The following is a 24,897-nucleotide window of genomic DNA, read 5'->3' as shown; positions in this document are numbered from 1 at the left end:
TCGGCTGCTTTTTCGGCCGTATGCGGTTTCCCGACCGCAAGCAAAAACGTGGTCGACGTGGTCGAGGCTGCGGTTCACTCCGGTCGGCTCATAGAAATACATTAACTACGGTTCCCTATACGGCTGAGTGTGGGTGCCGCGATTAAGCCCCGCCCACCCCTCCTCCCAGCCGTATACGGGAACCGTAATGACAAACTGTAGTGTGAACCCAGCCTTACAGACATGCGATGGTAGAACCTCATGGAAAGACTTGGCGTCTGACGTCAGCCAGGATGGATAAAGGCTGCGGCCGTTGTATGGAAAGCGATGTTATATCATCACCATCACTAGCGGCTTCCACCGGGTCTGTGGCAGGCGCACGCCAGCGCCCTTATTCAGAACACTCAAACCCCGCTCCGGACGGGTGCTTGCCAGCACCAATCCTCTGGCAAGTTTCATCTGGCTACTCCATCTGGCTGGTAAATATACTCTTTATTGCTGTCCAATACATGGACCAGAGTCTACATATATTAACCCCTTAAGGACTCAGCCCATTTTGGCCTTAAGGACTCAGACAATTTAATTTTTACGTTTTCATTTTTTCCTCCTCGCCTTCTAAAAATCATAACTCTTTTATATTTTCATCCACAGACTAGTATGAGGGCTTGTTTTTTGCGCGACCAGTTGTCCTTTGTAATGACATCACTCATTATATCATAAAATGTATGGCGCAACCATAAAACACTATTTTTGTGGGGAAATTAAAACGAAAAACGCAATTTTGCTAATTTTGGAAGGTTTTGTTTTCACGCCGTACAATTTATGGTAAAAATGACATGTTTTCTTTATTCTGAGGGTCAATACGATTAAAATGATACCCATTATTATATATTTTTATATTATTGTTGCACTTAAAAAAAATCACAAACTTTTTAACCAAATTAGTACGTTTATAATCCCTTTATTTTGATGACCTCTAACTTTTTTATTTTTCCGTATAAGTGGCGGTATGGGGGCTCATTTTTTGCGCCATGATCTGTACTTTTTTTTGATACCACATTTGCATATAAAAAACTTTTAATATATTTTTTATAAATTTTTTTTTAATAAAATGTACTAAAAAAGTAGGAATTTTGGACTTTTTTTTTTTTTTTTTTCGTTCACGCCGTTAACCGTACGGGATCATTAACATTTTATTTTAATAGTTCGGACATTTACGCACGCGGCGATACCAAATATGTCTATAAAAAATGTTTTTTACGCTTTTTGGGGGTAAAATAGGAAAAAACGGACGTTTTACTTTTTTATTGGGGGAGGGGATTTTTCCCTTTTTTTTTACTTTTACTTTTACATTTTTTTACAATTTTTTTTACACTTGAATAGTCCCCATAGGGGACTATTCATAGCAATACCATGATTGCTAATACTGATCTGTTCTATGTATAGGACATAGAACAGATCAGTATTATCGGTCATCTCCTGCTCTGGTCTGCTCGATCACAGACCAGAGCAGGAGACGCCGGGAGCCGCACGGAGGAAGGTGAGGGGACCTCTGTGCGGCGTTATGAATGATCGGATCCCCGCAGCAGCGCTGCGGACGATCCGATCGTTCATTTAAATCGCGAACTGCCGCAGATGTCGGGATCTGTATTGATCCCGACACCTGAGGGGTTAATGGCGGACGCCCGCGAGATCGCGGGCGTCGGCCATTGCCGGCGGGTCCCTGGCTGCGATCAGCAGCCGGGATCAGCCGCGCATGACACGGGCATCGCTCTGATGCCCGCGGTTATGCTTAGGACGTAAATGTACGTCCTGGTGCGTTAAGTACCACCTCACCAGGACGTACATTTACGTCTTGCGTCCTTAAGGGGTTAAAGGGGTATTCCAGGCAAAAACTTTTTTTTTATATATATATCAAGTGGCTACGGAAAGTTAAACAAATTTGTAAATTACTTCTATTAAAAAATCTTAATCCTTCCAATAGTTATTAGCTTCTGAAGTTTTCTGTCTAACTGCTCAATGATGATGTCACGTCACGGGAGCTGTGCATGATGGGAGAATATCCCTTGCATGATGGGAGAATATCCCCATAGGAGCTGGACAGCTCCCGGCACATGAGTCATCAGAAAGCAGTTAGACAGAAAACAGCAACTCAACTTCAGAAGCTAATAACTATTGGAAGGATTAAGATTAATAGTAGTAATTTACAAATCTGTTTAACTTTCCGGAGCCAGTTGATATATTAAAAAAAGTTTTTGCCTGGAATACCCCTTTAACATCTTTCTTTGCGGACTGTGAAAAGCTTATATTCTGGACTAACAAATGCCGGACTAACGGACTCTATTTCCAATCATTGCACACAGTGGTGCTGTTTTATGTACTATGTTTTAACATTCATTTATTGCATTTACCTCCTCACAAGGGCCCTGTGAAAGGAGGTTCTACAACACTATTATCAGGCTGATATTGGCCTTGAGGTTATGGTTACCATTTATTTTTCCCTTTTTCAAATATACATTTCACCTAAGGTGTAGATGTTCAACCATATTGTACCTCGGCTAATTTATTGTGAGCTGTACTCAATTTCTTTTTTCCATTTTGAATACTAGATTTGTAAATTACTTCTATTAAAAAAATCTTAATCCTTCCAATAAATATCACTTGCTGAAGTTGAGTTGTTCTTTTCTGTCTGGCAACAGTGCTCTCTGCTGACATCTCTGCTTGTCTCGGGAACTGCACATAGTAGAAGAGGTTTGCTGCGGGGATTTGCTTCTACTCTGGACAGTTCCCGTAACAGGTGTAATCAGAGAGCACTTAGAAAAGAACAACTCAACTTTAGCAACTCATAAGTACAGAATGGATTAAGATTTTTTATTAGAAGTAATTTACAAATCTGTTTAACTTTCTGGAGCCAGTTGATATATAACATTTATTTTTTCCTGGATAACCCCTTTTGACCTTTGAACAGATTAAGACAATGGATTCCTCCATCTGTTGCAAAACTACTACAACTCCCAGCATGACGGACAGAAAAAGACTATCTGGGCATTTTGCAAAAGCTGGTGGCAGACTGCTTGGAAAGCACTGGCATAGGGTATTACAAAGTATCTTCCCCTAAAGGGATGGTAAAATTCCTCGCGGAGGCAAAATATGACAGCAAATGAAATAATATGGTTACCATGGAAACAGACACCTACACCTTCACAGTTAAAAGTTAAAGGGGTACTCCGCCCCAAACATCTAATCCTCTATCCAAAGGATAGGGGATAAGATGTTAGATCGCGGGGGTCCCGCTGCTGGGGACCCCCGCGATCTCCGTGCCGGCAGTGGCGATGCTAGGAACGTGGAAGCTTAAAGCTCCATTCATGTCAATGGGAGGAGGCATGACAGCAATGATGTAACTGTCTCGCCTCCTCCCATAGAACTGAATGTGCGCCAAATGACTGGGTGCCGCACCAGAACTTACAGAGGTCCCCAGCAGCGGGACCCCGTTATCTTTGGGGCAGAGTACCCCTTTAATGCCTTGATCTAGTGCTTCTCAGCCAGGGGGCCTCCAGCTGTTGCAAAACTTCAACTCCCAGCATGTCCGGGCATGCTGGGAGTTGAAGTTTTGCAACAGCTGGAGGCACCCTGGTCGGGAAGCACTGCCTTAATCTGTTCAGTATGTTATTAGGAGCTGTCCTATCTATAGGAAAAGATTGTTTGTAGCACAGAGCCAGGCAAACTTTCGGTTATTTACATCCTAGGATGTGTTGACTTGTATCGTACAGTAAACAACGCACGCACATGGATGCTGGAGAAAGGTTATTGCTGGAAGCCATTCACCACTGACCCAGATTTCAGAGGTTGCTGCCCTCTTTCCTAGAAAACTTCATTTTCTGACAACATACAGTGAAAAGTTTGCATTTTTCTCAAGCTATTCTTTTTATCTTTTTTTTTCCCCATCTCTGCGGAATTCTTCAGTCTTCTTTGCTGGATCAACATTCAGCGGTGGCGGTGGGACAATATGCCTGGAGCAGGCAGTCCGTCATAGTCCATACATTCAGGCCTGAGACTTACTCAGCACGCCATGTACCTCGCTGTGGCTGGTCGGACTTAGTATAAACACAGTCTGGTACTGGTGGGTTACTTCCTTGAACTCAAACCATTCTCTGCCATCATTGTCTGAAACAGATTCCTTTTAGGTTAACCCCTACACATCCTGTTCACTTTCCCTGGCTTTTATGTTATTCATGTAGTGTTATTTCTCGGTTCCTGAGGTTGTTTCCACTAGTTTTTTTGGTGTGTGTACAAAAATGCCCCCAAAACTCCACAAATGCTGCACAAATGCTTCTATTTGTTTAAAGGAGATATCCGGTAGTTTTCTGACCTGACCTAAAACCGTGGTATACCACGGTTTTAGGTCCAGTTAGAGAACCGTATATGGGGCAAAAATGAACCGTCTGGAGTCAGCGTTTGACTCCGGTCGGCTCTTTGAAATGAATGGGGTTCGGCTGGGATACGGGAGCGGCCGGTTTTCGCTCCTCACAACCGGATCCAGCACCCGTACATTACAAATGTACTGTGAACCCACCCTTATATAGGTACTGTTGATACTGTACCAAAACTCACTGGAGATCACATTGGGGGTCATTTATCATTGTTGCCTTGGTAAGCAAGTTCTGAAGGCATTTTATTTTATTTTATTTTTTGCTTTAGTTTTGCTTATGTGCTACATATTTATCATACCGTCACAGGGGGTTGATACATTTGGAGTATATAAGCAAAGCAAAAAAATTGCAGCTGAGACTTTTGTGAGACTTTTTTTGTGACTTTTTAATTGCGCTCATGTACAAGAGTTTTGTACTCCAGGCCAGACCTGGAGCAGACTTGTGACTTTTTGTAAAGGGTTTGCGACTTTTTTTTTGCCTACGTGCGGCATTAGCACATCATAAATTCGTGACCACTGCAAAGTGAAAACTGAAATTTGCTTACCCACAAAAGTTGCACAAAAAAGTGCTTAGGCGCATGTACGACTTTTTGTGTGCGGCCGGAGTAAGCAAAAAAAAAAAAGTCTCTAAATACCTTGATAAATGTCCCCCATTGAGCTTAACCATAATCAAACTGGAACAGATGGACTTTTATGAGATATTCAGTGCATGACACTATGCAGTGGGAAACCTTATCATACATCATACCTCAAAATAGGAACAGGGTTAAATGGAATAAAAAGAAAAAAAAGTTTATTTTATTTGTCAAAAAACAGCACCACTCTTGTCTAGGGGCTGTGAATGGTATTGTAGCCAGGGCTTGAACAGGGATTAGTTGCAATACCAGACATAGAGGGTAGGGTGGTTACTGGGAAAGAAAAAAGGATTCCCAGAGTCACATTGCTTTCAATTGGTTTCTGCTGCATCGTGCACACAGCGGAATTTTCGTGGCGGAAACATTTGGCACGGAAATCCCAATTCTCAATTCTTTTGTCGGAATCTGCTTGAAAATGCACTGTGGTCTATGAGATCGCGCACTTCTAAGTAGTCCTATTTGAGAAATGTCCACCTGTTTTTTCTGGGCAGACATTATACAAAATTTCTGCTGTGTGAACATGGCCTAAGGTAAGGCCGGACTGGGTCCAAAATAGGCTGAGGCATTTTAGACTAAGCAGCCTTTTTTTTTTTTACCAAATTTTTAATAATGACAAATATAATAAACCGTTATATTTAGCATGTTAATCACTGTAATTTATTATGTTGGAATATAATACAGGATGTAACTCAGGATCAGTACAGGATAAGTAATGTATTGTATGTACACAATAGGGGAGATTTATCAAAACCTGTCCAGAGGAAAAGTTCCTGAGTTGCCCATAGCAACCAATCAGCTGGCTTCTTTTATTTTTCAGAGGCCTTTTCAAAATGAAAGAAGTAATCTGATTGGTTGCTATGGGCAACACACAAACTTTTCCTCTGGACAGGTTTTGATAAATTTCTCCCAGTGACTCCACCAGCAGAATAGTGAGTGCCGTTCTGGAGTATAATCCAGGATATAACTCAGAATCAGTACAGTAAGGAATATGTGTATGTACACAGTGACCTGAAAAAGGGAGATTTAAAGGTTTACTCTGGTGCAGAATATTCCTGCTCCGTCCTGCCCGGGCTGCAAAAAAAATGAAAATAAACCATCTCTCACCTTCCTGGGTTCCCGCGGAGCGCCACTACAGCTGATCGGTCCTCCGGTCCATCTTCTTCATACTTCCGTGTGTAATGAAGCGTCACATGGCGCTCAGCCTATCGCCGGCCGCCGCAATATTCTGCCTCGGCCCATAATAGGCTGAGCACTATGTGACGCTTTGTTACACACGAAAGTATGAAGAAGATGGACCGGAGCACCGATCAGCTGTAGTGGTGCTCCGCGGGTTTATTTTCATTTTTTTGCAGCCCGGGCAGGAAGGAGCAGGAATACTCTGCACCAGAGTACTCCTTTAAGATCTTCTTCCACCCACCAGATGCCAAGGGAAGGTACAACTTACCTCACTCTGATTGGTCTCTCCAACTGGCTCCGAGCCCTCCGCGACATTTCCTCTTCAAAGGAGGAGGAGGCGGGTAGTGAGGCTCTGGATGTTGCGGTGGGGCCCACAGAAGACACTTAGTCCTCTCTCCCTGGGGAATCTATGTCTCGGGAGGGAACTGGCCCAGAGTCAGGGGACGAGGAATATGTATATAGAGGGAAAATGGACACATTCATCTCACTAAAAATGGGTAAACTATCATCTGATGAGGAGGGTGGTGGGGTGAATGGGATGGGTTTTTGCAGGAGACCAGGCTAACAGACATGTCATCTATATATAAGGCTAAAAGGGAGTGGAAGAATGGGCTCTCCTATTGGTCTCTTGCGACCGAGCCGTATAGCAGAGTGGCGGTCCTTTTTATGGCAGCGGTGGAATGCCAACGGATTATCGTGTTAGAATTGAGGAGGTGTCTGATCTTATATGTCCTCATGAAGGGACAAGAACTTTGCCTTATTTACATCTATGGCCCACAGTCTAAGTGGGACCGGATCAATAGGATCAAACCCTATCTTTTTACAAGTCGGCAGGTGGTCTCTAGAGGGTCTTAAAAACCCCATGGACGTGTATATACATCCAGGAGGATGCATGTTCCCTCACCAGGACGAGTATACACGTCCATGGTTCTTGTGAGTGCTGCTCAGTGCAGGGACTCGGCTGTAACTTCGGTCCCAGCAGTTTAACCATTACAGACATGGTCGGAAGTGACCGCGAGCTGTAAGGAGTTTTGACAGAGGGAGGGGGCTCCCTCTGTCTCTCTCCTGTAGCACCCCGCCAACGAATGCGGGGTGCTACATGTAACCCGGGCAGCAGGGGGTCTTTACAAGGATGTCAGGACGTGCCAGAGGCAGTATATATATCTGTAGTGCTTTGAAATACTAAGTATTCCAAAGCATTAAAAAACAAGTGTAAAAAAAATAATATAAAATAAATAAAAGTGTAAAAACAATAAGTGTTAAAAAAAAAGCGTAAAACATTTTTTAAAAAATGTAAAAAGTGTAAAAAAAAAATGCATTAAATAAATATAATGAAAAATAAAAATGCATAATGTGTAGGATCACCCGGCGCACATCCGCAGCATATTACATGCTGTGGATGCCTGCTAGCAGTCACAATAATGAGCTCTCTGCTACCGCTGGGTAGCTTTGTGTGTCCACTCATAGCGGCAGATTTCCCACTGGCAGTAATGAGCGGACACATTGAGCTACCCAGCTGCAGCAGTGATCTCGCCCTTGTGACTGCCGGGGGCATCCACGGTGTGAAATATTCTGCCGATGCGCTACACTGCACCCCGTTCATACTGCGTTTCAGCAGTATGTTAGAGGTATCTGTCATCATCACATCAAAAAAAGCAATGCTGATGTATACTCTAGCTGCTCCATTCGTTTTTGAATTAGACTGCTCCAGTATACATTGGCATGCTTTTTTGTCATGACAACAGACACCTATACAGCAGAAATGCAGTATGAATGGGGACTATCACCCCACCTCCTCCCCACACACATTGAGTTTTATATATATAGATTTGTATCCCTTTTTCATGTTTAATAAGCAGAACATCAAGGAATTCTAAAGAATGATTACTTATTTTGTGTATAAATTTTAAATTCATGTTGTTAGTACTATTGATGTGATGTACAAACTTTTCGAAATTATTTTCTGTTTCTGTCCATATTATAAATACGTCGTCCACAAAACAAAAGCACCTGTGGATATGACGTAAATATGGATTACTAAAATAGCCACAAAGAGGTTGGCGAGGGTACATGGCACAGGTGTACCCATCGCCACCCCACTAATTTGAGCATACCAGTCATCGTTAAAATGGAACGTATTGCAGGTCAGTCATCGTTAAAATGGAACATATTGCAGGTCAAAATAAGTTCAAGGGAATCACAAAAAAAGTTGATAAAATCTTCGCTCATTGCTACTGTAATGCTTTAGAAATGTATACTGAGGCATTTCTTGTTTTTATTGTATTATCTAGTATTATCTAGGTATTTGTGTACGCCTCCACCTAGATCATGTGACTTGGGAGGGTTTTTAACCTACGTCACACAGGTGAGATAGCACAACCTGATGAAACTCCATGGCGGAGTGAAACGGCTGTAGTTGTGAAGCCCGGTCTCTGGCATCTGCACCTGACCACGCTGATGTATTTGAACTTATGAAGAATAAAGTCTACTTTTTATCGAAGCATGGTGAGTGCCTCCCATAACCTTCTTTTACACAGTCTTGGATGCAGGGCTCGAGTCCTGCAGGAATGCACAGGAACGGTGTTCCTTTGCTTTTTCCAAAGGAGGAACGCTGTCCCTATTACATTAGTCCTGCAGGACCGACCTCTCTGTTCTTACCCTCCCTCCATCTCCTCCTCCGGCCCGGACTGCTAGATGCTGGAGATGTAGGACCTGTGATGAGGTCACCATCACATGTTGGGGGCGGAGCTTAGCTGTGGAGGAAAAGGAGAGATTGGGGCTGAAGGACCTGTGTGATGCTGTGGAGGAGGCGGGGCTGATTTGGAGAGGTTGGATGTCACTCCAGTAAGGTAATTACATGGAAGGAGATTTGTTACAGTGTGTCACCCCAGTAGTAGCTAATTACATGAGGAGGAGGTTTGTTACAGTGTGCCACCCCAGTAGTAAGAAGATTACATGAGGAGGAGGAGGTTTATTACAGTGTGTCACTCCAGTAGTAAGGAGATCATACGAGGAGGAGGTTTGTTACAGTGTGTCACCCCAATAGTAAGGTGATTACATGAGGAGGAGGTTTGTTACAGTGTGTCACCCCAGTAGTAAGAAGATTTCATGAGGAGGAGGTTTATTACAGTGTGTCACTCCAGTAGTAAGGAGATTACATGAGGAGGAGGTTTGTTACAGTGTGTCACCCCAGTAGTAAGGAGATTACATGAGGAGGAGGTTTGTTACAGTGTGTCACCCCAGTAGTAAGGAGATTACATGAGGAGGAGGTTTGTTTCAGTGTGTCACCCCAGTAGTAAGGAGATTACATGAGGAGGAGGTTTGTTAAGTGGGTCGCCCTAGTAGTTAGGAGATTACATGAGGAGGAGGAGGTTTGTTACAGTGTGTCACCCCATTAGTAAGGAGATTACATGAGGAGGAGGTTTGTTACAGTGTGTCACCCCAGTAGTAAGGTAATTACACAAGGAGGAGGTATGTTGCAGTGTGTCACCCCAGTATTAAGGTAATTACACAAGGAGGAGGTTTGTTACAGTGTGTCACCCCAGTAGTAAGGATATTACATGAGGAGGAGGTTTGTTACAGTGTGTCAACTCATTAGTAAGGAGATTATATGAGGAGGTTTGTTACAGTGTGTCACCTCAGTAGTAAGGAGATTATATGAGGTTTGTTACAGTGTGTCACCCCAGTAATAAGGAGATTACATGAGGAGGTTTCTTACAGTGTGTTATCAGGATGATAGGGACATAAGGAGGTTTTTGTTACAGTTTATTATCAGAATGATAACCCCTTAAGAACATTGGGGGAGATATAGAAAGACCTCTGCAGAGGAAAAGTGGAGCAGTTGCCCATAGCAACCAATCAGATCTGATTGGTTGCTATGGGCAACTGGTCAACTTATTCTCTGCACAGGTTTTAATAAATCTCCCCCATTGGATGTAAATATACATCTTGGTGCCCTGGTACTTAAAGGGGTACTCCTCCATTCCAAAGGATATGGGATAAGATGTCTGATCGCGGGGGCCCGCCGCTGAGGACCCCCGCGATCTTGGCTGTGGCACCCCACTGTCATCACTGCACAGAGCAAACTCGCTCTGTGCATAATGACTGGCGATACAGGGGCCGGAGTATCATGACTTCACGGCTTTGTTCCTTGTGATGTCAGGGCCTGTCCCCTTAATGCAAGTCTATGGGAGGGGGCGTGACGGCGGAACGTGACGTCGCGGGGGGAGGTTGTATTAGAAATCTTGGGTGAGTTCCCACACTTTTTTTTTCCAGGACTTGACCCCTGCTTGGATGTCTTTGTTTCTTGGGATATGAGCACCACTAAATAGCTTCATCTGCCTGTGCGCCTTACCCCCTCTGAACGCTTCCAAGCTCCTGCGCAGGATCATACTGCAGGTAGTGCCGGTACCTATTTCTACTTGTTTGCCATTTCTTTATTGTTCACATGAACATGCGGGGTACAGCGTGCAGGGGAGTAGATGTGGAAGACGCATGAGGCTGGCAACGGGCCGTTATCACGCCAAGGTGCTTCATCAGGCCAGGTAAGATGACATGCAGAAAAAGGTGTATTTTTAATATGAGCAGTTTGCTATAGTTACATAGGTAAACAGAAAACACGTAATGGGTTATACGGATTACCTTGTGGTTAAAAACAAAACTCTTTCATGATATTGCTGCAGAAAAGACTGGAGGTCAATTGTTGATGCTTGTTCAGACTACGTTCAGTGTATTCAACTCTTTCTATAGCTGCGAATGTAAATGCATTGGGGTCATTATTATGGTGGGCTTGCATGTGGGAGATCCAATGGGTAGCTCCTATACCTGTTCGAAGAGAACGTATATGTTCTCTAATTCTATGAAACAGGGGTCTGATTGTTTTCCCTTATGTAGAATCGACCGCATCTGCAGAGAAGGCAGTAAACCACATATGGAGTGCGGCAAGTTGCGAACTGTTGGATTTGTATGTGATGGCCCCTTAAATTGAGGGAGGTACTTTTACTGTTGTTCTTACAGAAATTACATGAACCGCAACAGAAATTGCCCTTTCGGCAGGTGTCACTCAACCAATTATTTGCTTTAGAATGTTTTGTTTTCAATTTATTGATATAGTTATGTATTGTAGTGTTTTTTCGATAAGTGATTATAGGATTCTGTTTTGTTACTGTTTCTAGGTCTGTGTCTTGTTGTAACATGTACCAATTATTGTAAATAGCTTGTCTTATATTATTGTTCATTGGAGTATTTTTAAATGTGAACGTGAATCTTTGTAATTTGTTGGGATGTTTCTGTTTCTTTCTTAATAATTGGGCTGTAGGAATCGCCTCTACCTTCTCTCTTGCTGTTTTTAAAACCCTAGATGAATAACCATGTTGTAGGAGACGGATCTCCAATTCTGAAGCTTGTTTTGTGGTTATTGGGTGTTATTGATTCTTTTAAGGCGAATCAATTGACTTGTTGGGATGCTGTTCTTTGTGTGAGTGGGATGGGACGAGGCATAGTGGAATATGGAGTTCCTGGATGTGGGCTTCCTGAAGCCAGATGTAACAATGGAATTGTTCACGATTTCTATCCTGACATCTAGGAACTCCAGACTTTGATTGCCAAAAACTGAAGTAAATGTCATATTCATGGTATTGATGTTATTTAAATAATTGACAAAGACTGCAAATTGATCTTCTGTCCCATCCCAAACCACAAATATATCATTCACAAATCTCAAAAAAGTTTTTATGTGACGTACATATGGGTTAGTGGTGGTGAAAATGTAATTATGCTCAAAAATGGCTAAGAAAATGTTAGCAAATGCACATGATATGGGCGTGCCCATTGCTATATCAAATCGTTGTCTAAACCATTGGTTGGAAGCAGTTATTGGTCAATACGAAGGAGACGGATTCAGTTACAAACTGGATGAATTCTTGTGACTTGTTGGAACTGGTTAGGAATTCTTGGAGAACCTGTACACCCGCATCGTGAGGGATGCGGGTGTACAAGCTCTCCATGTCAATGGATGCTAAAGTGAAACCCTGTTGCCATTCAAAATTAGTAAGGGATGCTATGAGATCTCCTGTGTCTTGCACATACGAGAGGATATGAGGTAAAAGTGGAGAAACCAGACGAAAAAATCTTACCACAGAGTCGGAGTCCAGTCTCTCTGATGAAGCACAAGAAAAATCCTCATTCAGAACATCAAAGCCTATGGACATCCCTTTAGGCGGAGATCCCGCCGCGGTGAGAGGCGAAGAAGGAGAAAGCAGTCAACGACCAGCCAAGAGAAAGACAGTTACATGGAGACAGTGAATGCACCTAATATAGTAGTGAACCTTAGGGATATCACCCTTAGCAATGAATGTTTACAAGTTCTAAACAAGGGATTTAACTTTGGACTGTGTGAACACTTTGATTATTGCACATTCGAGGAAGATATCCATAAAGCAGTTCGCAGGTCAGCCCTTAAAAAATATTTTACCACATTTAAAACTAATAAAGATCGCACATCACAGCAGCCTAAAGAGGGAGAAACTCGGTGTTAAATTGGCTTGTTAGGATTTAAAGTGGTAACAGAGTTTAATGAGCATGAGGAAGAAAATATCAGAGTGTTATCCACATTAGCATTTAGTAGCCCTGAGGGAGAACCAATAGATGCAGAAGCAATGGATGCTATTGATGACCTTCCCTTGTATGGTGGCAATCCTTCCCACTTCAACCCCCCCCACCCCCCCACCCCCCAGGTAGCCCTATTGACTTATTTTGCAGAGCAGTCTGCAATGAAGTCAAGGCCTTTATATTCCCCTGTCCTAAGTGGAACATCGCAGCTAAAGAGAAAGAAGCCTTGAAATGGTTTGCTGAGAAGGATGACATAGTAGTATCAAAGGCTGACAAAGGGGGCTCTGTAATTGTATGATGTAAAATCGACTATGAGAATGAAGCCATTAACCAGTTAGGAAATATCATCATTTAGGAAAAATTAAAGCAGGAGCCCACCAGCAAAAGTATCTCTAATCTTAGATCATTACTACGGAGACACACAGAAAGAAAAATTATAATTGAAAAAACAGCAGAGCGACTGCTCCCTGAATCCCCCTCAAAGCCCAAATGGTACTTAGTACCCAAAATCCACAAAGCAGTCAGTCCACCACCCAGCCGCCCTATTGTGGCCGGCATAGGTTCACCAACTGAGTTTCTTTCTAGTTTTGTGGACTGGCTGGTACATCCCTCACAATGCGGGTGTACAGGCTCTCCAAGAATTCCTAACCAGTTCCAACAAGTCACAAGAATTCATTGAATTTGTAACTGAATCCGTCTCCTTCATATTTACCAATAACTGCTTCCAATACAACAACCAATGGTTTAGACAACACCTTGGTACAGCAATGGGCACGCCCATATCATGTGCATTTGCTAACATTTTCCTAGCCATTTTTGAGCGTAATTACGTTTTCACCACCACTAACCCATATGTACGTCACATAAAAACTTTTCTGAGATTTGTGGACGATATCTTTGTGGTTTGGGATGGGACAGAAGATCAATTTGCAGCCTTTGTCAATTATTTAAATAACATCAATACCATGAATATGACATTTACTTCAGTTTTTGGCAATCAAAGTCTGGAGTTCCTGGATGCCAGGATAGAAATTGTGAACAACTGTTTCATCTGGCTTCAGGAAGCCCACATCCAGGAACTCCATATTCCACTATGCCTCATCCCATCCCACTCACACAAAGAACAGCATCTCAACCAGTCAATTGATTCGCCTCAGAAGAATCAATAACCCCCAAGAGATGTACACAAAACAAGCTTCAGAATTAGAGACCCGTCTCCTACAATTTGGTTACATATCTAGGGTTTTAAAAACAGCAAGAGAGAAGGTAGAGGCGATTTCTAGATCCCAATTATTAAGAAAGAAACAGAAACATCCCAACAAATTACAAAGATTCACGTTCACATTTAAAAATACTCCAATGAACAATAATATAAGACAAGCTATTTATAATATTGGTACATATTACAAGACACAGATCTAGAAACAGTAACAAAACAGAATCCTATAATCACTTATCGAAAAAACACTACAATACATAACTCTAAAGCAAATAATCTAAAGCAAATAATTGGTTGAGTGACACCCGCCCAAAGGGCAATTTCTGTTGCGGTTCATGCAATCCAACAGTTTGCCACTTGCCGCACTCCATATGTGGTTTACTGCCTTTGATTCTACATAGAGAAAACAATCAGACCCCTGTTTCATAGAATTAGAGAACATATACATTCTCTTCGAACAGGTATAGGAGCTACTGGTTGGATCTCCCACATGCAAACCCACCATAACAATGACCCCAATGCATTTAGATTCACACCTATAGAAAGAGAGGAATACACTGAACGTAGTCTTAACAAGCATCAACAATTACTTAGAAACAAATCCAGATGGATAACTCGCACAAACGCTACAGGCCCGCTCGGCCTGAATGACAGGAATGAACTGGGGGCCCTTTTACTATGACCTCCAGTCTTTTCTGCAGCAATATCATAAAAAGTTTTGTTTTTAACCACAATGTAATCCGTATAATCCATTACATGTTTTCCGTTTACCTATGTAACTATAGCAACCTGCTCATGTTAAAAACACACCTTTTCCTGCACGTCATCTCACCTAGCCTGACGAAGTGCTTTGGCGCGGTAACGGCCCGTTGCCAGCCTCATACCCCTGCATCTTCCACATCTGTTCTCCTGCACGCTGTACCCTGCATGTTCCTGTGAAAAATAAAGAAGCTATCACAAACAAGTCTGGGTGAGTGCTCTGCATTTCTACTGTATGCAATGTTTTCCACTACACCTGCTTTCTGGGTGCCAACACCCGTATAGACCTACTACATCTTCTAGGGGGCTGTTTACTGCACATTCAGATTTACATCGCCGAAGCCGGCCTTTACATAAGGTAGTGCTGAGTACATCTTTTAGTTGGAACTTTACAGGAATGTATATATTGATGTCACAGAACAGGCAAAATATACATTATTAAAAAAAAATTAAGGGAACACTTAAACAACACAATGTAACTTCAAGTCAATCACACTTCTGTGAAATCACACTGTCCACTCAGGAAGCAACAGTGAATGACGATCAATTTCACATGCTGTTGTGCAAATGAAACAGACAACAGGTGGAAATTATAGGCAATTAGCAAGACACCCCAATAAAGGAGTAGTTCTGCAGGTGGTGACCACAGACCACTTCTCAGTTCCTATGCTTCCTGGCTAATGTTTTGGTCACTTTTGAATGCTAGCGGTGCTTTCACTCTAGAGGTAGCATGAGACGGAGTCTACAACCCACACAAGTGACTCAGGTAGTGCAGCTCATCTAGGATGGCACATCAATGCGAGCTGTATCAAGAAGGTTTGCTGTGTCTGTCAGCGTAGTGTCCAGAGAATGGAGGCACTACCAGGAGACAGGTCAGTATATCAGGAGACATGGAGGAGGCCGTAGGAGGGTAACAGCCCAGCAGCAGGACCGCTACCTCTGCCTTTGTGCAAGGAGGAGCAGGAGGAGCACTGCCAGAACCCTACAAAATGACCTCCAGCAGGCCACAAATGTGCAGGTGTCCACTCAAACGGTCAGAAACAGACTCCATGAGGATGGTATGAGGGCCCGATGTCCACAGGTGGGGGTTGTGCTTACAGCCCATCGCCATGCAGGATGTGTGGCATTTGCCAGAGAACACCAAGATTGGCAAATTCGCCACTGGCGCCCAGTGCTCTTCACAGACGAAAGCAGGTTCACACCCATGTGGCTGGAGTGTGTCAGCAGTTCCTGCAAGAGGAAGGCATTTATGCTATGGACTGGCACGCCCGTTCCCCAGACCTGAATCCGATTGAGCACATCTGGGACATCATGTCTCGCTCCATCCACCAATGCCACGTTGCACCACAGACTGTCCAGGAGTTGGTGGATGCTTTAGTCCAGATCTGGGAGGCCATCCCTCAGGAGACCATCCGCCATCTCATCAGAAGCATGCCCAGGCATTGTAGGGAGGTCATACGGGAACATGGAGGCCACACACACACTACTGAGCCTCATTTAGACTTGTTGTAAGGATATTACATCAAAGTTGGATCAGCCTGTAGTTTGGTTTTACATTTTGAGTGTGACTCCATATCCAGACCTCCATGGGTTGATAAATTTGATTTCCATTGATAATTTTTGTGTGATTTTGTTGTCAGCACATTCAACTATGTAAAGATGAAAGTATTTCAAATGATTAATTCATTCAATCAGATCTAGGATGTGTTATCTTAGTGTTCCCTTTATTTTTTTGAACAGTGTACATCTTCACAACAAATAAATACTATAAAAAGTGATGTCACATGATAGAGGTAGTTATTATACTGAAATACAGTAACAAAATGTTTCCCTTAGTTTTGCAAGGATCTACAGTACAAATGTAACTAATAGGAACTCACTTTTGGAAGGAGATGGATGGGCCTCTTCTCTGGCTGGGTCCCATATAAAGTGTCACATATCAGGATACAGGGCATATACGATCAAATAGATGAAGTAAAAAAATTCCAAAGATATTTATGGAATTATTAGAGGATAAATGGATCGAATGACTTGGGGCTGTGCTTCTGACTAATACAGAGAGACTAGATTTACAATTTACTCTAAAGATCAATAGACATGAGAGAAATTACATTTCATGTACTGATTAAATGGCTTCCCTTTGATGTTATAAGAGTTGTCATGTTTAGAAGAAGATGGTATTACTTGAAGAAAAATCAATCTCTGGGATGATTCCAATACATAGCTAATGCTTTCCAAATATTGTGTGCAGTAAGAAAGATGGGAAATAATGAAGGTAGGGCTATCCATCATTTACAAAGACATATTGTCATGTCGGGGGTAGGAATCTGTGTAGGCCTGGATCTTTTCCAAGCCACTGTCCCTACCTACTTGGACGATCCTCCATAAACAGTAGCTCCAAACTGGGCGACGCTCCCTACTCTGGACTAAGTGCAGAAGCATCAGAAGTGTCACACAGTCCAAGTCAGCAACAAACTAGTAAAACAGTACCAATACAGTTAACCAGGGGTTAACCTGGGGACAAGCCAAAGGATCAGAACTAAGAGAGCAGCATAGTCAGAGTCACAAGTCAAAGTCAGGGCAAGTAATGTGTCAAACCTATAGAGCAGTGCAAAACAAAATCAGCAGACAGACGAATGGTCAAGGCACAGTCAAGGTCAGGTCACACAAGGTCATAATAGGTAAGTAATGCAGGAAAATGATAGGAAAATAAATGTTAACCTCTCTTAACTCAGCTGCCTGTTTAAATCTCCCGCCGCCTGGAGGTGTGAGCGTCGGTGTTGAAGCTGATTTGCCCTGTGCCCTGACCTCCTAAATTGGCAGTGACTGACTGGCTTACTGGTGACGTTTGGCCCTGCAAAATGCCTGGTTGTCTTCCTGACAATATTAGTGGTCCAGCTGCTGGGACCCTCACTAATAGCAGAAATCCCTTTTGAATAGAGCAGCAGCATGTATGTTCGGCCACTCCATCCACTGGCTATGGGGATACCAACGATAGCCAAGTAGAGTGTTTTGCTCTCTTAAAAAGATCTATGCTTACTCCTTTTATTACTTTATTCAAGATGGAAACGACATCAGAGGAAAGCTAAAATAAATCCCCTCTATTAGGGATCAGCTGATATTGCCAGGTAAGCTTGGGTTAAATGTATTACAACACCTATTAAAGTGGCTCTATGCTAAGGCGTGTCCAGAATTATAACCCAACTTTTGACTATGTAAGAAGTGTTGAAATGATGGGGAGTTATTTCATTATTAGAGTACATAAATGTAGACCTTGTAGTCACACACATATTGGTGGGGGTCTCTGCAGTGGGTGCCCCATGCTTTATTTGGCCCCTAACAACTGTACATTTATACAAATATTTGTGAAGAATAACTAGAAATATGTTTTAACCTCAAAGTTATCTTGTGGCCACATTACTGGAAAATATCATTTTATTCAAAACACTGAAGAAGAAACTAGGACAGCTCTGTGTATTATGTCTCATGGCAAACGTAATCCCGGCATAAATCTGTAAAGGAAAATTGGCAGATTGTTTCTGTACGGCAGGTTGTGCACTGCCGTGTACTGAATATCTACTGCACATCATAATAAAATTGCTGTGTAATACTATCTTGTGTCAAAGCTTGTGATTTAAAAAGTAAATAACGTTTAATAGATAGCTAAATGAAGACATATACTGCACATTGTATTCCAAGTCCACAAATAATGCTGATGGTTGTATGCAGTAATCTCACACAGGACCTGCACTTTCCAATTAGAGCTGTTTATCATGCTGCAGTCTCACCATTGTTGAGCTGCCCAGCATTGGAAACATTAGGGGCAATGTAACAGTAGCAGGAGGTATGGAATAAATACATTTGGATATTCTATTCTTTTCTGAGATATCTGACATATATAGGCAAGGGCTGTTTCATGATACAACATTTCTTCCAGCTTTAGGACATGAGGCCAAAAGGAATATGGCTATGGACTGATAGGAAAAAGTGGAACCTTTTATGATTAAGCCTTACTATAAAAAACCCACCCACACCAAACACAAACACCACAACCCCTGCAATTTATTGAATACAGACTGTCTAGAAAAAAAGGGAGAGAGTCTTGTGCTGCTGAAAGGACTGAGGAAAAAGCTGATTTCTATTCTAAACTTAAAAATGTCCTTACATTCTCTCAGCAGCACAATAGTGGGGATGTAGCAAGCAGAATCCCCAAGGAGGGATCTCACCTACAGAACTGGAGCCTTTAGAGCCCGGCTAGAATAGGCTCTGAGGAAGCATTGAAGTTTTAGGCCTTCAGAAGAGCTATAGTCTCTTTTATCATGCAGGATATACAGGTCTTGGAAGATTTGCAGGATCTGTTGGGACCGGAAAGGAAACCAGTAGGCTTTCTTGTTTCCTAAGGCTATGTTCACACAGAGTTTTCTCAGGTGTATTTTATTCATAAAAAGGCGGCCTCAAAATATGGGACGCATTGCGTCCGCAATTTTAACATTCATATGCTGTATGTAAGTCTATTGAAAAGAAGTTGTGCACACAATATGTATAATAAGCATTTTATACAGCCATGTAAATAAGGGACATGTTACTTATTTACTTGGTTGCAAAAAATGTGTCCGTATTTTTACTTATTCTTTGCACAATCTCTTTCCCATAGACTTACATAGAGGACATGAATGTAAAAAATGTGAACGCAATTTGTCCACAATCATGCAGAAACATTTTTTCCAAATAAAATACACCTGAAAAAACGCTGTGTGAACATAGCCTAAAGGTCTACAACAATCTGATTTATGTAAGCTTGAGCGTAAAGGATGGAAGACACTTTCTGGTGCCAGAAAGTTAAACAGATTTGTAAATTACTTCTATTTAAATTCTTAATCCTTCCAGTACTTATCAGTTACTGTATGCTCCAGAAGAAGTTGTGTAGTTCTTTCCAGTCTGACCTCAGTGCTCTCTGCTGCCAACCCTGTCCATTTCAGGGACTCACCAGAGTAGGACACTTGCTCATAACAGTTTGCTCATTATATAGATAGACAGAGATGTCAGCAGAGAGCACTATGGTCAGAAAAGAAAGAACTACACAACTTCCTCTAGAGCATACAGCAGCTGATAAGTACTGGAAGGATTAAATGGGATTTTTAAATAGAAGTAATTTACAAATCTGTTTAACTTTCAGGCACCAGTTGATTTGAAAACATTTGTTTTCTACTTGTTTTCCACCGGAGTTCCCCTTAAAGTAATTTACAGGTAACTGAAGCAGAATTGAGGGGTTTAGTGATAATTTTCTAATAAATTAAGCAAAGAAGATTCTGTGTGATATTCTGTGTGATATTTTATTATTCAGAAACAAGATACTGCACTGCTATAACATATAATGATTACAGATGATAATTTATATGGTGATGTTTCCCTTCAACATTACAAAATACAATGGAAAAGCTATATTTAAGAATAATGGGAGTGTTACACGGCTTGAAATCATGAGGATCCCTATGTCATTAGAGAGAAATAACCCTTACATAGTGCTAAATAATATACACCGCTCAAAAAAATAAAGGGAACACTTAAACAGCACAATGTAACTCCAAGTCAATCACACTTCTGTGAAATCACACTGTCCACTCAGGAAGCAACACTTATTGACAATCAATTTCACATGCTGTTGTGCAAATGGAACATACAGCAGGTGGAAATTATAGGCAATTAGCAAGACACCACAATAAAGGAGTGGTTCTGCAGGGCGTGACTACAGATTACTTGTCAGTTTCTATGCTTCCTGGCTGATGTTTTGGTCACTTTTGAATGCTGGCGGTGCTTTCACTCTAGTGTTAGCATGAGACAGACTCTACAACCCACACAAGTGGCTCAGGTAGTGCAGCTCATCCAGAATGGCACATCAATGTAAGCTGTGGTAAGAAGGTTTGCTGTCTCTGTCAGTGTAGTGTCCATAACATGGAGGCACTACCAGGAGACAGGCCAGTACATCAGGAGGCGTGGAGGAGGCTGCAGGAGGGCAACAACCCAGCAGCAGGACCGTTACCTCCAGCTATATGCAAAGAGGAACCAGAGGAGCACTGCCAGAGCCCTGCAACATGACCTCCACAAATGTGCATGTGTCCACTCATATGGTCAGAAACAGACTTCATGAGGGTGGTATGAGGGCTTGATATCCACAGGTGGGGGTTGTGCTTACAGTCCAACACCTTGCAGGACGTTTGGCATTTGCCAGAGAACACCAAGATTGGAAAATTCGCCACTGGCATCCTGTGCTCTTCACAGATGAAAGCAGGTTCACACTGAGCACATGTGACAGATGTGACAAAGTCTGGAGATGTCGTGGAGAACATTCTGCTGCCTGCAACATCCTCAGCATGACCGGTTTTGCGGCAGGTCAGTAATGGTGTGGGGTGGCATTTCTTTGGGGGGCCGCACAGCCCTCCATATGCTTGCCAGAGGTAGCCTGACTGCCATTAGGTACCGAGAGGAGATCCTCAGGCCCCTTGTGAGATTTGCTGGTGCGGTTTGCCCTGAGTTCCTCCTAATGCAAGACAATGCTAGACCTCATATGGCTGGAGTGTGTCAGCAGTTCCTGCAAGAGTAAGGCATTGATGCTATGGACTGGCCCGCCCGTTTCCCAGACCTGAATCCGATTGAGCCCATCTGGGACATCATGTCTCGCTCCATCCACCAACGCCACATTGCACCACTGACTGTCCAGGAGTTGGCGGATGCTTTAGTCCAGGTCTGGGAGACCATCCGCCACCTCATCAGGAGCATGCCCAGGCATTGTAGGAAGGTCATACGGGCACATGGAGGCCACACACACTACTGAGCCTCATTTTGACTTGTTTTAAGGACATTACATCAAAGTTGGATCAGCCTGTAGTGTGGTTTTCCACTTTGATTTTTAGTGAAACTCCATATCCAGACCTCCATGGGTTGATAAATTTGATTTCAATTGATAATTTTTGTGTGATTTTGTTGTCAGCACATTCAACTATGTAAAGACGAAAGTATTTCATTCGATTAGTTCATTCATTCAGATCTAGGATGTGTTATCTTAGTGTTCCCTTTATTTTTTTGAGCAGTATATTTATCATACAAGTTTAAAACCATCTGTGCTAACTGTACTGACCTGTCCTGTTATCTAAATTCCATTTTCCTGCTACAAATTCTTTACCACCCAGATCGGGAAAATCTGCCTTGTATTTTATCTTAAACTAAGCAAAGGCTGTAACGCCCAACAGAATGGAGAGCTATAGTTGGGGAAAAAAAGTATAGTAAAGCAATGGAAACAATTGTAAACTGACATGAAACAATATGATATAGAATATATGCTGGGACACGCACTGTGCCTGGAGGTGGAAGTTTCGGCCACTGTGAGAGTGGAGCTGATCACTGGTCTAACTGAGGCGTTGGGAGATGACAAAGAACAAAAAGTCCACATTCCCACCAGGGAGCAGATGCTGTCCGCTGTACCCTGATATTGCTGTATGATAATACCTACAGTATGTAAGTCTTTAGCAGATGCAGGTACAAACAGTATATAAGGAGAGTAAGGTCCCAGGGGTTTTAGTTGCCAACCTTTGGCATCTCTTGTTGATCCAACAGAGGCACAAAAAGTGCGCCTTTGGAATAGCATAACAGTATACCACATGGCATAAGTTGGAGGATTTTTGGGGATGGTATGAATGTGCCTAAACATTTTGGACTGTAATAAAGGAACAGAAGATGATTTTCCTAATTCTGATCGATAATTTGATAAGATCATGAAAATTCTATCCACCCATCCCATATCTAAGCTCTGTGGACTAGGACACTATATAAATATAGTTTCATGGGGTGTATAGTGACCTAAGGCCAAATAACTATAGCCATATGACTACAGTAATATAAAAGCATAACGTAATAGGATATTATATCACTTGGCCTGCACCTACGTATGACTGCTGCATAAATTCTGAGTATAGAAAACTTTTCCCCTGCAGAGTTTCTCCAGACTGACCTCTGAGCCATACAACATGAATGGATGACACACGCACCAAACGCTGACTCTGCTAGACTCTATGTAAGGAAATGTATTACTACTCTTTGCAGGTGGCATAGCTTGTTCCTTTAGCGCCACCTTGAGTTTTAGTTTGTTAGTATTTAGGAAAGCTAGTCATGTATTGTGCATGCTACTGAATGTTACACATATATCATATATATCCATGATTCCTAAGTACAGGTAAAATGTAGCTGGGTGGCTCATTCTTAACCCCTTAAGGACCAAGCCCATTTTCACCTTATGGACCAGAGACTATTTTTTGCACATCTGACCACTGTCATTTTAAGCATTAATAACTCTGGAATGCTTTTACTTATGAATAAGATTCTGAGAGAGTTTTTTTTTTGTGACATATTCTACTTTAACACAGTGGTCAAATTGTGTTGATACTTGCATCATTTCTGGGTGACAAATTCCCAAATTTCATCAAAAATTAGAAAATGTAGCATTTTTTTAACTTTGAAACTCTCTGCTTGTAAGGAAAATAGACAAATTATATATTGATCCGCATATACAATATGTCTAATTTATGTTTGCAGCATAAAGTTGAGATGTTTTTACTCTTGGAAGACATCAGAGGGCTTCAAAGTATAGCAGCAATTTTCCAATTCTTCAAAACATTTTCAAAATCAGAAATTTTTCATGGACCAATTCAGTTTGAAAGTGGATTTGAAGGGCCTTCATATTATAAATACCCCATAAATGACCCAATTATAAAAACTGCACCCCTCAAAGTATTCAAAATGACATTCATAAAGTGTGTTAACCCTTTAGGTGTTTCACAGGAATAGCAGCAAAGTGAAGGAGAGCATTCAAAATCTTCATTTTTTACACTCACATGTTCTTGTAGACCGAGTTTTTGAATTTTTACAACGGGTAAAAGGAGTTAACCCCCCCCCCAAATTTGTAACCTAATTTCTATTGAGTGAGGAAATACCTCATATGTGTATGGGAAGTGTTCTGCGGGCACAGTAGATGGCTCAGAATGGAAGGAGTGACAATGGGAGTTTGGAGAGTGAGGGGGGGGGGGGGGGCATGGTTTTTCCCGAAATGTAAATTTTTTACAAGGGGTGATAGGAGAAAATGCGGCACAAAATTTGTAACCCCATCTCTTCTGAGTATGGAAATACCCCATGTGTGAACGTCAAGTGCACTGCAGGCGCACTACAATGCTCAGAAGAGAAGGCGTCACATTTGACTTTTGGAAAGCAAATTTTGCTGAAATGGTTTTTGGGGGGCATGTCGCATTTAGAAAGCCCCTATGGTGCCAGAACAGCAAAAAACAAAAAAAACACATACTATTTTTGAAAAACTACACCCCTCAAGGAACGTAACAAGGGGTGCAGTGAGCCTTAACACCCCACAGGTGTTTGACCACTAAAATGCTGGTTTTCTCCAAAATTTTACATTTTTACAAGGGGTAATAGGAGAAAATTCTCGCCCCCCCCCCCTAATTTGTAACCCCATCTCTTCTCAGCATGGAAGTAAACCATCTGTGGTTGTAAAGTCCTCTGCGGGCGAACTACAATGCTCAGCAGAGAAGGAACGCCGTTGAGCTATTGGAGAGAGAATTTGGTTGGAATAGAAGTCGGGGGCCATGTGCGTTTACAAAGCCCACATGTTACCCTATTTTGGAAACTGCACCCCTCACAAAATGTAATAAGGGGTACAGTTAGCATTGCCACCCCACTGGCGTTTGACAGATGTTTGCAACAGTGGGTTTTGCAAATGAAAAATTTAATTTTTCATTTTCATGGACCACTGTTCCAAAAATCCATAGGTATAGTTTCCAAAATGGGGTCACATGGGGGGGGGGGGGGGCGCACGGTTCTGGCACCATGGAGGCTTTGGAAACACACATGGCCTTCAATTTCAGACAAATTCTCTCTCTAAAAGCCCAATGGTGTTACCTCTCTTCTGAGCATTGTAGTTCGCTCGCAGAGCACTTTACATCCACATATTTGGTATTTCCATACTCAGAAGAAATGGGGCTACAAATTTTGGGGGGCTTTATATCCTATTTTCCCTTGTGAAAATGAAAAAT

The 24,897-nt window shown here is 42.2% G+C and overlaps 1 long non-coding RNA gene across 2 annotated transcripts in view; it reads left to right on the top strand.

The window, feature by feature from the left end:
- Positions 1–8,996: 8,996 nt before the first annotated feature.
- Positions 8,997–24,897, top strand: part of LOC130311088 (uncharacterized) — a 46,604-nt gene continuing 30,703 nt past the window's right edge. The window contains exons 1-4 of one of the 2 annotated variants that reach the window (XR_008859538.1): positions 8,997–9,068; positions 10,495–10,617; positions 17,869–17,934; positions 22,795–22,874. This is a non-coding gene — a long non-coding RNA (uncharacterized LOC130311088). The remainder of the gene's footprint in view (positions 9,069–10,494; positions 10,618–17,868; positions 17,935–22,794; positions 22,875–24,897) is intronic. The other variant, XR_008859532.1, reaches the window with a different exon arrangement.

Source organism: Hyla sarda, chromosome 1, assembly GCF_029499605.1.
Source record: "Hyla sarda isolate aHylSar1 chromosome 1, aHylSar1.hap1, whole genome shotgun sequence".
NCBI lineage: Eukaryota > Metazoa > Chordata > Amphibia > Anura > Hylidae > Hyla > Hyla sarda.
The sequence above is the reverse complement of the archived record's forward strand: the minus strand, read 5'-3'. Positions and strand labels throughout refer to the sequence as shown.